We start from the raw sequence: 16,344 nt of genomic DNA, 5'->3' as shown, positions 1-16,344 counted from the left end.
CAGATATTAATTATAAAGATGACCGAAATTAGTATATTGATTAAGTGGAATACTTTTTCTTCTTTGATGCACATTTGGCATCTTGATTAGGTCAATCCCACAGAAATCTCTAGAGCATATTAGGTTGGAATTTTTCCATTTCTTTGTCACTCGGTTGTCACATTTTTAAAAATAAAAGTAAAATATGAAACTAGTGCATCAGAAATAATCTGATTACCAAATAAAGAGTAACTAGAAATTTTCTTAGGGCAGGAGGTTTTGGATCTAATCAGGCAAACATGATACAAATTTGGTCCAAATTTGTACCTTACAAAAGGTATGAAAAAGGAGCACTAGTTTAAAAAAAATAATCCATAGATGTCAGGATAAAGTTACAAAATAACTTCTTTTTTTTCTTTAGAAAAGATAATTGAGAGAAAGAATAAAGTACCTGAGAGGAATCCATTGTATTTCATGACCAAGGAAACTTCAATTGTACTATTTATTAGTTTACACTGTGGCAGTTCTGCCCCTATTTAAAAGGACATAGAGCTCATTGTGTAGCACCCCCAGAAACATGGGAACACCAGGAGAAAGAGGCAGCCATCATCTAGAAAACAAACAGTGAAATGAATTGCTATTTGTCACCTTTCTAACTGTTCTGTTGACCCCTAGTCCCCATTTACTCTGAGTGGTTTCATGCACAATTCTTAATAGAGTACAAAAGAAAAAAAGCAATGCCTGCATTTTTAGAATGATAGTCATCCTCCAAAGGTTGCCCCTTTAAGCTAAAGAATTGTAACTCTGTCATCTTTGTGGTCAAATTCCTTTTCCTCTCGGAAATAAAAGAATCTCTTTGAGTGCAATTTTCTTTCTTTCTCATCAGCCGTGAGTGATGAAAGACAGATAGTAACAAATGGAATTAGACTCTCTCTCTGCCTATCTTTAGATCAAAAACTCCAGAGGTAAATCAGTTTGTCAGCCATTTTTCCCCATTAGGACAGAGAGCATAAGGTTTGCATAATTCCTAGCAAGCTCCCACCCCAACATAATTAGGAGTGTGAATAACCACCTGATCAGCTCTACCATGTGGACATGGTCTGTGGAAGATGTCAGTAACCCTGACTGCATGCTGTATCCAATGCGTTTATGTACTCCCTTTCGGGAAGGTAAGGACATGGTAACTGGTGGCAAGCTTTCTTTTTACCACCAAAATATAGTATCTTAAAAGGTCTATCGGAAACCAAAATGTTTAACACTTGTGTAAGTCATCAACCATATTCAGCAAACATTTTTGAAATCCTAATAAGGGGCAAATCATTAGGAGATTGAAAGAAAATCTTCCATGGGGGAGGGGAAGGGAAAAAAAAAGAAGAAAAAAAAAGGAAAAAATAGTTAGAGAGGGAGGGAGGCAAACCATAAGAGACTCTTAAAAACTGAGAATAAACTGAGGGTTGATGGGGGTTGGAGGGAGGGGAAAGTGGGTGATGGGTATTGAGGAGGAGGACACCTGTTGGGATGAGCACTGGGTGTTGTATGGAAATCAATTTGACAATAAATTTCATATTAAAAAAAATAAAGAAAGAAAATCTTTACGGATACTTTTTTGTTTCTACCAATTGTGCCAAAGTGTCCGACTTATAAAGTAAGAACCTTAACAATGTAGGCTAATGCAGTCTCAAATCTGTCCACACAACTGTACTGTGCTTTCTAAATACCCACAAGGAACTAAAGGCACAGGAGGTGATATCTTCCACAAGCATAGTCACAGAAAATGTATCTCTTTATATTACATATAGAATAAGTGGTGAGATTTTTTGTTTGTTTGATTTTTGTTTGTTTTGCTTTTGCTTTTTGATTGGAGAGATGACTGTAGACTAGTATCATACTTCCTTTTCTTGTTGACCTGTGCTTTTCTATGAGATTTTAGATTGGTTAAAAGCCAGCATTACAGGCACAATTTGTCTTTAACCTTATAGATATATTTTGGCTGAAATTATTGATGTAGTCTATTCAACGAATCACAGTAACTTGTACATATGTTAAACCCAAGATTCAGAACCCATTTATGCTCCTGTAACCAAACCAAATGCTCAGTCATAAGGATACACAAAGAAGTCTTGCCAACTAGCGCAGTGATTACTTAAAAAAAAATTAATGTTTATTTATTTTTGAGAGAGAGAGACAGAGCACAAGTAGGGTAGGGGCAGAGAGAGAGAGAGAGAGAGAGAAAGAGAGACAGAGAGAGAAAAGCAGGCTCCAAGCTCCAAGCTGTCAACACAGAGCCTGACGTGGGGCTCAAACTCACCAACTATGACATCATGACTTGAGCTGAAGTCCAGATGCTTAACTGACTGGGCCACCCAGGGAACCCGGCACAGTAATAAGTTTTTAAGGTTCATTTGGCCTGGATGTTTTGCTTTAGGTGATTTTTTTTCTTTCTTCTTTTTTTTTTCTTTTTCTTTCTTTCTTCTTTTTTTTATGAGTAACTTAAGATGGATATCCTCATCGCAAATTAATTTGCATTTAACAGGCAAATCAATTTGGCTGAACTTTTTCCTTTTAGTATAACCCACCATTTGTTTGACTACATTAGCTAAATCAATTTGCCATTCATTATGATGCCACATAACTAGGTTTTATTAATAGCTGACCCCTATGGGATATGGAATTATAAAAGTTTTGAAAGGTAAAAAATCCTGAGATTTTATTGCAAAATGGTTCTGCAAAGGGGTAACTAGAGATGTTTCCTGTTCATTTGCAAAAAGGAAGACTCAGTGCTTCGTGCTTAGTGATGAATTGTCATCAATAGGATATGTTTTCATTTGCTTCTTTTTCTTGTATTGATTCTGTTTTTCAAATATGGCAAGGGTTTATATGAAGGAATTTATTTTTTCTAACTAATGAGCTTCTCTGAATTTAGGAATTATTCTGTCTGTGGGGGAATGGAAGGACAATAAATGGGATCACCCAGGAACCAAATAGGAATTGGCCTCATCAGCAGAGAATGGTCAATCAAATTAAAAATAGTTTAAAACAAAAACTATTCAGCACTAGACCGATATCATTTTGATTATATTTTAGAGCAGTAGTTCTCAATAGAAATGCCTGTGGAAAGGATACCTGGTAAAGGAATAATTCAAATAATGGCCCTCATCTAATCCACAGAACATTTAATAAATGTACATAATTATCTTAAATTGAAGGTTTCTTCCAGAATTTCCTCCTTAAAACATTAGAATGGCTACTACTGGTCTTCTAACAATAGCTACTTGAGTGGAGAAAAAAGTTACAAATGAATGTTGAGACAGAAACCCAGAAAACACCTGAACAATCTTCTTCAACATGTTGTATTTCCCTCTCCTGAGGGAAGCATGAGTATTTGGATGTGGTTATAAAGTACGTATACTTAATATATAGTCATGAATATCCTTTCTCTTCATATAAATATAATTTTAGTTCATAAAAATTATTGATTTTTTTGTTATAGTCAATAAAAATAATATGAATTCAAGGCTCTAAACATCTAAGTTTGAAAACACTTGTTCCACCTTTCCAGGTGTTTGCTTACCTAAAAAATGTTTTCCAATTGCTCTTCTAAATTTTTTGGTAATGTTTATTTATTTTGAGAGAGAGAACATGTTCACAGATGCACGTGCACAAGAAAGGAAGGGGCAGAGAAAGAGAGAGAGAGAGAGAGAGAATCCCAAGAAAGCTCCACACTGTCAGTGAGTAGCTGGACATGGGCTCGATCTCACAAACCCTAAGATCATGACCTGAGCCGAATTAGGAGTCAGACGCTTAACCAACTGAGCCACCCAGGCACTCCCAATCAATTGCTCCTCTTTTAAATGAGTGGTTCAGGGTAAAACTATCTGAGTATGTTATTATTATTATTATTATTTATCATTTATTCATTTTTTGAGAGGCAGAGGGAGACAGTATGAGCGGGGAAAGGACAGAGAGAGAGGGAGACACAAAATCCGAAGCAGGCTCCAGGCTCTGAGCTGTCAGCACAGAGCCTGACACAGGGCTCGAACTCACGAACAGTGAGATCACGACCTGAGCCGAAGTCGGACACTTAACCGACTGAGCCACCCAGGTTCCCCTGAGTAGGTTATTTTTCAAGTGGCATTTTAAATAAAAGGGCTACATATAAAGATGAGCTTTGCCATACAACTTCTCTACAAAGGCTGAAATTTTCAAAAGACCCAACTGGCAGAATTAATATAATCAAAATTATAATACATTTTGAATATTCATACTTACATTTTCTCTCATTAGAAAAACTATGAGCAATTGATTGACCACCCAGAAACTACTCTTAGAAACAAAGAGACAGAGACAGAGAGAGAAGCTATTTACAAGCATGGTTCATTAATATTATCAAAAAAATCTATTGCAAAAAAAATCACAGTCATCGACCATAATATTTTTATTTTAAGAAAAATGAGTAACTTATATTAGTGTAATTTTTATATTATTACAGTTGCAAAGGACATGAAAGTATATTATGTGATTATTTAAATATTGCCTAAAATAAGTAGACACAGCCCAGTATTTAAAATGATTCTTCTCCTTTTTGCCTTATAACTCCAAATGCCTTTTTGTGATTTTTATTAACATACATATTTTATATGTATACACAAGAATATTAGGGTAGCTTCTCTTTTTTTTTAAAGTGTCAAAAGGTGAAAATAAGACACTTTCACCTTGCTGGGACAAGTTGGCAGGAATTGATCTAAATCCTAGGAAGCATGTATCTGAAAAGGAAAAAAAGAAATTAACTAGTTGATGTGATCTGAAAATATGTACTGGCAGAACATCAATTTAACTGAGTAACTAGCCCAAACCCAGGGTCAATAAAAAGAAATACATTTATATTTTTATATCTTGTTAAGATTTTGATTAGATACTCTTCAAATTACACAATAGAAATAATAAAATATGATGTTGTGTCATGCTTTGCTTATACTAAAAAGCTGGCAAAATAGTTTGTGATCGCTGTAGTAAATTTTTACAAAAACAGAACAAAAATTTAAAAGGATGCGTAGTACGTAAGACACACACATTCATATATATATCGCATACATGTTTATACACATAAAATCCAGAAGAAAAAAGTTTTACGTACTGACATATATCATCCATGCATTTTTATCCTGACACAGAAAAAGGCTGGGCCAAAGCTTTCAGAAATCAAATGTGAACTCATTTTGAAATACCAGCAGTGTTTGAATTTTAAATTAACCTATTTACAATGAAACTATGCCTGCTGATTGCCATCATCTTCAGGAAAATTAACAGTAACGATCATTGGTGTCATAATGCAATTTCCCCGCAAAAATCACATAGGCTTCATTACTGTTTACATAAATTGTCATAAATACCAATTATGGCTGAACATAAAATGTAATGCTCTTTTTTTAATCATAATCAGACAATTGTTCTTCTAATTCATATGCTAGGGGAATAGGGTTTCGATTCAACCTTTGTTGTGAAAGAAGTGTTTGGATGTTGTGAAAGAAGTGTTTGGTTTTGCGAGAAGTGCTTGTTGGCTTCTTGTCAAATCACTCACCCTCCATTTGGATCGTGTAGTCCTTGCCCCTGTTCGGTGTGTCCTCTAATATACTGGGAAGAACATGGAGTCGCGCTAATGGCAGATGAGGGATATATACACTGAAAGTGTCCTCTAGACTTCAGCTGAGAGGTGGCTTCCGGTGGGATTTATAACAACATTTGGTGTAATTACGTGGAAGCCCCCATAAAGGAATAATGCAATAACAGACCTGTTAGAGGAGCACATTTGCAGCACCAATTCCAGCTTCCCCCATAGGTCAGCAGAACAAATAGCTAGTAAAGGCAATGTCCTGTTAAATCGCTAATTTTCAAAACAAATAAGAGTTAAGTTGCTGGCAGGGGAGTAGAAAAAAAGGCCAGGAAGAAGAGATTCAGCATCCTTATCATTTTGGTCTCTAAGAAGGAGATAAATCAGCTCGAAAGGTTATTCAGACAGAAAGTCAGAGCAGGGGACAATTCTCTCTGAGGACAAAAGCCGTGTCTTTGCTTTCTGGAATCTGGCAAAGCCAACGTGAGAATCACGCCTTTTGGGGCCTATTTTCTCTTGCCATAGAACTCTTTGTACCTGTCTACTTGCTTATTCTTTGGTCTTTATTCTTCTTGACCTGCTTACTTCTAATATTTAAAAATCAAGTCTGCATGAAGTTCCCTCCCTGTTCTGATGCAGAGCAGCCCTTAAAAATTACATTCAAAAGAAAAATCACTCCATTGATTCTTTACACAAAACTGTCCCTGTGTGTTGATGACCACACTCAACTGCATGTGACTGGGTAGATGGTGGCTTGACCCGCTGCTGTCCTTCCCCACACCTCAACACTGGGCAGTCTCTTGCTATTTTAATGAACCCTGGTGAACTAACCTAATTCTCTCCAATTGTATCCTAGTCGATTAAAGCAAGTGACAGTGATATGTTCAGTCAAGTTTAATGAAACAAAATTACGATTGTTGATCTAAGAAGAAAATAATTAATAAAACTAGTAGGTATTGCATCCGTCTGAGAAATCAAAGTGGAATGAACAGAAATCCAGTAAAATTAGCTGCTGTTGTTTCACTGCCTAAGCTAGGGAAATGCAAAAGGTAAACAAACAGCATCAGCAGGGAAGGGAAAACGGAACTTTTACTTTTTTTTCATCTTTCATAATCTCATGCATTATCAGTAACCGGGTGAGACATTTTAATACGGTGTGATCATCATTAAAAGGCAGATATTTATCTTATCACAGTGCATTAAACTCCCAGAAGGAAATGGGAAAAGAGAGAGAGTGAGTGAGAGACTCTCATGAACTATTTAATGAAACACTGTGGTTGTAGCTTTTCTTGATTGTTTTTCTAGAAAGAAAGAAAGAAAGAAAGAGAAATCTGATGTTGGACAAAACTGGTTCCAAACACGCCCAGACTATACCCAGAGCCTGTGCATTTTGAGAAATCTCTACTGTGTTCTGACTTTGTTTAATAATTTCTAATTATGTTCTACAACACAAAATTAAATATTTCTATCTCCATTGTGTGTACTTATTCATGAGCTGGGCATTAATCGTAAAACAATGTATCTTGTTGTTTATTTATACCAGATGTGAGTATTTATGTTGCTCTGTTCAGGGTTCCCAGCTAGGTCTTTATTTGTATACTGAGCCGCCTGGTTTTGCATGAAAATGGTTTCTGAGCTCTGGAGTTCATCTTCACTCTTGTGTTTAAAACAACAACAACAACTTTTTTTTAAGAGGAAGAATTTATGAATAACTAAGAGATTTCTGCTGTGGCTACCCTGGTCTCTCACCAGCAGGGCAGCCAGAATACGTTTTGGGGACCAAGAAAATTCAATTTGGGATTTGCTTCACAGTTTACAATGCTGGCTTCTTGCAAACAAAAGCTGCCTGGGCCATGGAGAGCTTTTCTTCTGAAACACATTTGCATACTGTTAATTTTCTATTTATTTATTGACTTTTAAAAATGTATGAGTTTGTTGGGGTGGAGGGGAAAGTGCTTCTAGAATGTCTTTCTGTGTCTGCCTCCATGTTACCTAACTCAGTGAGTCACCATAAGAGTCCCCTGATAGATTTTTTTTTAAGGAGATCTTGTCTTTGTCATTTTATTAGCATAATTGACAATATAACAAAACTAACTTTGGGGTTAAATTTATACGAAATATAAAGTCTTCCTCCTATGCTGTCCCTTATTTTCTCAATTCTCCTGCCCAGGTCAATTTCTGTGTGTTAAGAGATTTTTTACTTCTACAAAAAACATAAATATGTATTTCTTCCCTCAATTCAAATTCTAGCATATTTACCGTCCTTCACTTTTTTTTCCCATTTGATATTATATCTTGGAGATTGTTCCACGTCGGATATTTAAAAACACCCTTCTCATTCTTTTTTACCACTCTTATATTCTGTATGGATATGCATAAAGGATTTCATAAAGGGCCATGTTTTATTTCTAATCATAAATCAGCTATATGTGGCACAGTGATTGCCCCATAGGGCTTTTTCAATAAACATTTGCAGATCTACACAGAACGAGCACCTAGTTAGTACACAACAATCCGGTGACATGGTTCTTTGTCCGTCTGAGTTTGTGATCAAGTAAACAAGACCGCTTCTTCAGTACTGTGTTCAAGAGTAAAGGGTAACTGATTGAAGTATTTTCAATATCTGTCTGGAAAGAGTATTTCCCTTGATAACATAGGTGAATGTCAAAGTAGGGAGAGCTCCTGCATCTTTGCTGTCATGCCTTAAGACACAGGATGCACAATGGGGGGCCTACCAAAGAACTCTAGTTTGTAGGCATGTTTTATTTTGATTAATTAAAATGTTGGAAGTAGTTGACATGATTAACTAATTTAGAGATTTAACATAAACATCTGTACTTGTAGTTCCTGTTGCCTGATGATCTCACTAGAGTTGGCCTGCCTTCCTGTCAGAACAGCAGCCCCTGGAGCTGAGTAGCACTGCCCTCTTCAGACAAGAGCTTGAGTGCCAGGATTTGCCCAGACTTATCCTGGCCAGCTTAAATCCTTACCAGTCTGCACCCACTAGGCATTTAAGTTTCCCACAGTGGACTCAAGTATATAAGCCTGCAGGCAGCTTTCAAGTTATAAATGTGTATCCAACACCATGTAGGATAAATGCTCCAATAATAGCAATGATTATTGTGGTAGTAATGTTAAGATACCTGGAGAATATAAATTCCTCAGGCTGGGCATTGGGCATCTTCTAACACTTTCAGATATGCTTGGCTTTAGTCAATCGTACAGATGCTTAGTATCATTCCAGATCACCTGTGAAAATTTCTGGAAGTGTTGATGCACAAAGAGGTGAACAGCAGACACAAGTGCATTGCTATGAGGTGTCTGGTGCCACCTATAAATGGCAGAAATTTTTAACCATATTAGAGAAAATAATGTTGGAATTCTGGAGGATTTGGAGGACTAACATAAATGTTGAAAGAGGATGTTGCATGTCTAGTTTCCTGTTCAGTAAGTAAGGAGCTTAGAAGTTATCACTCCCTCCCAACAATAAGTAAAAAGCTAAAGAAATTAAAAACAAGCAACTCTTCTTCAGTCCATCACAGCCTTGAAGTAAAGGCAAACGACCGTCTCAAAAATCTTAGAAGCAGACATGCAGATACAGGGAATCACAACCTACCGGAGTAGAAACCCATGAGCTCCATGGGAACTAGTACCAAGGCAGGAAAACCTAAACTAATTGATGAATTGCTAGAGGCTCAGTGTAGACAAGTTTGGGAGTTAAAAACTTTGTGTGTGTGTGTAGTGGGGGGGGGGGTAGTTTGGGGGAACGGTATTTGGGAGGCCTCCTGGAGGGCTTTTGTTTACCTCCAGGAACTCTATCAAGTTCTCATGGTAAAGATTGGAGAAAAAGCCCCTCATTGTTCCCACAGGAGCAAGGCGGGGGGGGGGGGGAGGTAAAGTAACCATTTCGAAATTTGCTGAAGCATTCTGTGCTGTTCTTTTAATAAGGACTGTCTTCAAGAGAAGGCCTTTATGACCCTGACATATTGTGGTTTTATCAAGGCCTAACCAACCAGAGAAGTATCCATCTCCAACCCATCCTGTCCCACCTAAAGGAGTGGAAACAAAATAGAATAAAACTGAGAAACATTTGTGAAGTTCACAGCCCAGGAGCAAAGGCTCACTAAACCCCTAAGATCTGATCATAAGGCTTTGAATGCTTTCCCTCCCCAACACCTCACCACCGCATTACTAAAGGCCTATTTATCACAGTTCCTTTGACCCCTGAATCATGTTTAGTTTACAACAAAAAATTACAAGACATACTAAAAGGCAAAAAACAGTTTGAAGGGACAAAGAAAATGTCAGAACCAGACTCAGATACGGCAGGGATGTTGGAATTATCAGACCAGGAATTTAAAATAATTATGATTAATATGCCAAAAGCGCTAATGAAAGAAGATATTGCTTAATAATCTGGAAATTTATTAATTGGGTAGGTATCCTATTGCCTTATACATGGTGCACTGTGCATTTTTGACTGACCTTGGACACCTTATGGAGGGAAAAAAAAGGAAAGTTTACGTATGGAAGGAGAAAATCTATTCAAGGGTAGGCAAAGACAAAGTCAGCCTAGAATGTGAGAGTGTTGAGACAGAGGAGGCTTCCCAGACCAGACGCCTGCTGACAAAAATATCCTGTTAAATGCAGGACACCTGCCACCTGAGGGTCATGGAAGAGGAACCTGGGAGTCCAGGTGCCAGTCTGCCAGCCACAGGAATTATAATGTGTGCTGCGACACCCCTTCTGATCATTCCCTTCCTTTGGCTTCACTTAGGTTCCCCAGGTCTGTCTGAAGATCTACCGCTTAGACCCCACGGCGCTTCAACTCCACAGAAAGCCAGGCATTCTTCATCCATGGGAAGGCCCTAAACATTTACTTCCACATAACTCAAATGCTGTGATTTGTGTTCTGTAGAAGACAGGTCACCCAATTAAATGCTTCGTGTTCCTTGTCTCCTGCCAGTCATTTCTCAAAACAAAACAGAACAAAAACAAAACAAAACAAAACAAACAACAACAACAAAAATGGGTGCCAACCATTGTATGTTCACCATCTCTGCACTCTTCCAACTGCATCCTTCAGGGAGGAGGGCGAGGAAAGAGTGTACCCTGACATCCACAACTTTGTTTGCTCAGAAAAACAGGGAGACAGCTAAGTAAAAACACCACATTTTAAAAGATAGATCATAATGCAGAAACCACTTTCGAATCTGGCATCTTTTACTAGTAACAATGCCAGTAATAATCAGACTGTGAGGGCAGGAGCTATCAAAAAGCAACACTATTCACCCTACTCATTGAGTCAGTTCTAGAAGGGGGGTAGTACAGAGAGGGGCTTTTACCTCCAAGTCTCGAGTTTGATTCCAGATATAATGAGAATGACCAAATGTCACTCTAATTAGAAGGCAATAAAGTCCATAGCAAAATGAATTCCACAGTTTGAACTTGCTTCAAGGGAACATTTATCTTCATTATGGGATGTGCGTTCTTGGGGCTTGGTGGACATTTCTGTTTTAAAAAGGCTTGTGCCATAATGAGTGTGAAGATGGAAATCTTTGCCCAATTCCAAGTGCTTGGGGCTTGCCTGGAACAGAGAACCTCAGCCTCCAGGTGCAGATCAGCCGAGTCTGGCCACCCTTCCAGACTGCTTTCCTGTAATTGTTCGTAGAGAAGAAAGGACAGAAAAATACCCCTAACATTGCAGAAATGATAAAGTTCCTGAAATTAGACCTGCTAAAAGGGTAAAAGTCTATTATTGCTTAAAATCTCCTTAAGTTGTATACTCCCTTTGCCCCTTTCTCTCTGTCTTTAATTGAAATATGAAATTTTGTGGGAGGTATAGCCAATTGATTCAATAAGTCAAAAGCTTAGGCAAGCAGCTTATTTTGTCCAGAAGCAACAGTTGTTTTTTCTTCTCTTTTCTCTTCTTTTCCCCTGCAGGTTCCTACACGGTCTGTCTCCTTCCCAGTAGAATGGCTGTCAAGGGAGGCAGTGGCCTTACCCTTATAGGAGACTTTTAGGGCCACTGAATCACTCAGGTCGAACAGTGACTGGCAAATGAACCTTTTGGAAATTGGAGTTTCCCTTTTGCCAACCTTATCCCATTCTGCCTTGCTTAGAGTTGCAATTTAAGTGAATGCATCCTTGTCTTCCTTCAAACATGCAGCATGTTGGGAGGACCATATCTAGGAGCCAGACATAGAGCCTGAAGAGAGAGTGAGAGGCAGCAGAGATGGTGACATCTCCCAGCAGACTGAGACAAAGCCATCTTGTAATGTATGAGTAACATAAAAAAAAAAAAAAAAGAACAAAGTTGGCACTTCATGACCTGTAGATTTTTACTCTGTCTTTCTATTAAAATGGAAAGATTATCTGATTTGTCTCTCTTATAGGATTCTAGTAAGAAATAAATGCACTATTACATGTGAATGTGCTGGGCAAATGATTGAAAAAGTCAACCAATCACTTCCCTATATCTAAAACAGTGCAAGCGCAGATAACTAAAAGTCACCAATAAATTCGGACTCAAAAGTAAGCATATGTAAGCTGAGGCTGGTAGTCTAGATTTGTTTTCACATGTGTATATAGTCCACCTCAGCAACTCTTGGAGAAGTTGTGGTGTGGCCGTAGTGACAAGTGCTCAGGTTCTGGAGCCAGCCTTCCTGAATTGAAACCTTTCCTCTGCTGTGAGACACAGAATAAGTTATTATCCCTTTGATCATTTATCTGTCGAAAGGCAGTGACTTGGGGAGAATGTCTGGAATGGTGGTGTCTGGGCGGAGTAAGGGCTCCCTTAACATTGGGTATTCTTTCTTCCTCAAGTAAGCCTCCTGGATTCCTGCCCCAATATATTATACTCTCTTCCCTCTTTTTGATAAGTTCTTCTGCCCTGTATATTTGAAACTGATGTTTTATTTGATTTCCTCTGTGTTTGGGAGGTTTTCCCTGACTCTTCAAACCCGTAGTGGTGCCTCTCCTCTCTGAGCTCCTGGAGTACTTACTGACAGTCCCTCTGTGGGAGCTGAATTACAGACTGCCTGTTGGTATGATTTTGTTGTTGTTTATTATTTTCCAGGAAGCGGCATTAGCAGTAGAATTAATTTAAACATTGAAATCAATAGGCAAGGGATCGAGCTGTTGATCCATCATCCTCAAGACCGTCATTCAACCTCTTTGAGCTTCATTATATTAACCTTTAAACTGAAGATGATGATAATAATACCTACCTCACCATTGGTAGGATCAACAGAGAGAAGGTTTGTGAAAGATCTTGATGAAATTGATTTACTGTTTATATGTGCTCGTTGTATCCAAATTAAATATAAGATCTTTAAGAAATGAAGTGTTATATGTCTCAGAGTCCTACAGCATCTGGCAGAATGTTTTGTGTCTAATAGATACTCAATAAATATCCACTGATGATTGAGTTGATGTATTGAATAAATACATTAATTAACATAGATGCAGACTGAAAGATTTCATGGCATGATTTGGAATAATTAGAAGAGATATGTAATATGCAAGGCAGATAAATAATCCCAAAGAAAGAAATTGAGGCTTGAGAGTTAAAAGGTGTTTGTGTATCTATGGTATGTGTATGTGTATGTGTGGAATGGGGGAAAGGAGAAGGAGAAAGCCTTAAAAACTGGGAGAATAACTTAATTTTTAAAAGGTGTTAAAATTTTTAAAAATCAAAAACTTAACTTGTAAGTTTCACTATACGAGAAAAAGGCTAAGAGTAGATGTTCTCTCCTCACCATACTGGGCACAAATTGGAAACAGAAGAGGAGAGGATGCATATACCCACCTTCTGCCACTGACCTTCCATGCTGATGAAGCCAAAGCCTTCTGTGCAATTTTAATCTCAACATGGACAGTGTTCTCTCCTTTCCTTTCTTCCTCTGTCTCTTCCTTTTCACTTCATTAACTAACCCTAAGCTCATCCTGGCTCAAATTGTGGAAGAAATGGTTTAGGTGGTGCTTCAGTTCTGGTTTTGAACCATTTTCCCCACTTTAGCATTACTCTTTTCCATAAATAAATAAATAAATAAATATGACCCATCTGAAGCTGAGACTTTAAATGTTGGGTCTCAGGCATGTTATGACCAGAAAATGAATGTATTGATTTTTTTAGTTGGGGATAGGATGGGATGGAATGTACTTTAGCTTGATTGCAGCACATAATTTCTCAAGGAGTATGTAAACAAATTGGAAGGATCACATGGGCAAGGTATTAGTATAAGTAGGCCTTCCACAAATTAGTGTTCTAGGGATAACACCCATCATCATACAGATGCTTTGAAGACTGGAAAAAGTCTAGTACCTGGAATAAGAAACTCTTAAGAGCAGTGGTTTCAGTGCTAATAGACTCAAATTCCTCATGTTTATTATTTTCTAGCATCCAGTGTAGTACCCTTAAATAAAATTCATGAATGTATAACTTACAGCACACATAGGTTTTAAAAAATGTAACATTCAAACTTTAAAGATTAATAAGAGGAATATAATATACAATAAGATAATATTTATTATAATATTTAAATGCACAGGCAAACTACACTAGGAAACATAATAAAGTGGTTAGATGCTTCCACCTATACATAGAATCTTTATGAATGAATCAAGTACAAATCACGTTACTGCAGCGTGTGACATTGGTATTCAAATACCAGGCGTGGTATTGTCATCAGTGAAATGATTTTTTTAAATGCAAAAAAACTCTTGATATAGTTCAGAACAAAACAAAAATGATCTTTCTTTGATTTATTGGATCGTTGCACTTATGGAAAAGCCAGTGTCTGTTAAAACTGATTTTGTTTATATAAAGCAGGTGTAGGATGTAGGCTTCTCTACACGAAAGACTGGCAAGGCATTCAAAATTTTTCTGGGACCTAGGATATGTTTTTGCATATGATTTTCCACACATGGCAATAGATGAGCCTCTTTTGGTTTCCAACAACTAAATTTCAGTAGCACTCACCAATACATTTAACAACAAAAATGCCCCGAGAGAGCTGTATTGCCTCTATTGAGAATCATTGTTTGGGGGAGTGAAGACCCATGGAAGGACAATGTACCACAATTTTTATGTGAGTAGGGGCCTTTCTAGGATCTCTAGGATCAGTAAGAAACATCGATGCTTCAGAGAGTTGGAAGAAGTAGAAACAGGGCAGATGAGTTCAACATAATATGGAAGATAGCTGTGAGACTACTAGTCCCATTTCTCACTGTTCTCAGTGCCCACACTCTCCCACAAAAGGGTTTACAAAAGCTACGTTCTCCAGAGGGGGATCTCAAACTACCACTGGGTAAATTTGGGACATTCAGCTGATTTAAATAATCCAGACAAAACCATAAGCAATGAATACGAATTTTTCTTAAGAGGAGGATTATATTATGAGTTTTATGAGGATTTATATTATGAGGATTATATATGAGTTTTTGCCCCAGCTCTATACTTCACTTTGTGATGAATGATAGTCATAAAAGATCCCACTAGGGTCACCACAAGTGAACTGAAAAATTAAGTGTTTCCTCAAGACACCTTCCATGCCTTTCCTCCGACTTAAAGACTAAAACAATCTCACTGAAATGCCTTCCAGCCCAGACTCTACTGGATTAGGATTTGCTTTATACCAACAATCCCAGTACCTCTCAGCTTGAATACCTTCAGGAGCAGAAAAGTCACAAAAAATGTATGTATGTATGTATGTATGTATTTGTAGCTAGAGCAGTAGAGGGGGAGAGAGAGAGAGAATCTTCATTAGGCTCCAGGCCCAGCATGGAGCCCAATGTGGAGCTCGATTTCAGGACCCTGAAATCATGACCTGAGCTGAATTGAAGAGTCGATGCTTAATTGACTGAGCCACCCAGGTGCCCCCAAAATTCACTTTTTGATTCAGATCAGTACGATACACATATGGGAAAACCATTTACTCTTTGATCACTTGCTTGACTGAAGTCAACTCTAGTCTTCTGTCTCATGATCTCAATCAGTAATGTTTTGCCATAAAATTTTCATTCTACTCCAAGTGTCACAATATTGTGTACTGTTTCTCTTACCCTAGCCATACCCGTCAAGGTTCAATCTTTGCACTAGTCACGCAGGAATGAAGATGAATGAGTAATATCCTCTCCTTTATTTTCTAATGCCATATGTCAGAGAGCAAGCAAAAAAAAATAATTTTTTTTATGAAGCTAAAACAAAACAACAGCTTTCTCTAGTTTTCTTCTTCCCTGGCAAACATAGGCATCTGACAGCATAGACGTTGGGTTAGTAATAATTGGAGTCCTTGTGGAGCAAATTTTATACCTTTGATGCTTACCTCAGTTCTAATTATGTCTTTTTGTCCCTAGAAGAATCTTTTTTAAAAACATAGAACAGTCAAATGAAGGGTCTTCACAAAGGCCACTTGGTGCCTGTGGGGGCTTTTCCAAAAGATCCACTTGACACATGTTTTTTGCATATCCCAAATGTGTCTGAGCCTCCACATGGTAGCAGGTGTCTGTTTATTATCCTTTGATTTACAGCATACATAGCATAATTCCATAATTATCAAAATAAATTTATGTTTTATTAATCATATGTTTTGCTATATTGAATACTATAAGCATGCAATGCATGCTATACATTCATCACAAAGATACACATTTGAAAAAGAATATATATATATATGTATGTATGTATATATATATGTGTGTATATATATATATATATGTATGTATATATATATATATATATATATATATATATA

Source organism: Panthera uncia, assembly GCF_023721935.1.
Source record: "Panthera uncia isolate 11264 chromosome D3 unlocalized genomic scaffold, Puncia_PCG_1.0 HiC_scaffold_8, whole genome shotgun sequence".
Taxonomy (NCBI): domain Eukaryota; kingdom Metazoa; phylum Chordata; class Mammalia; order Carnivora; family Felidae; genus Panthera; species Panthera uncia.
This window is presented reverse-complemented; position numbering follows the sequence as displayed.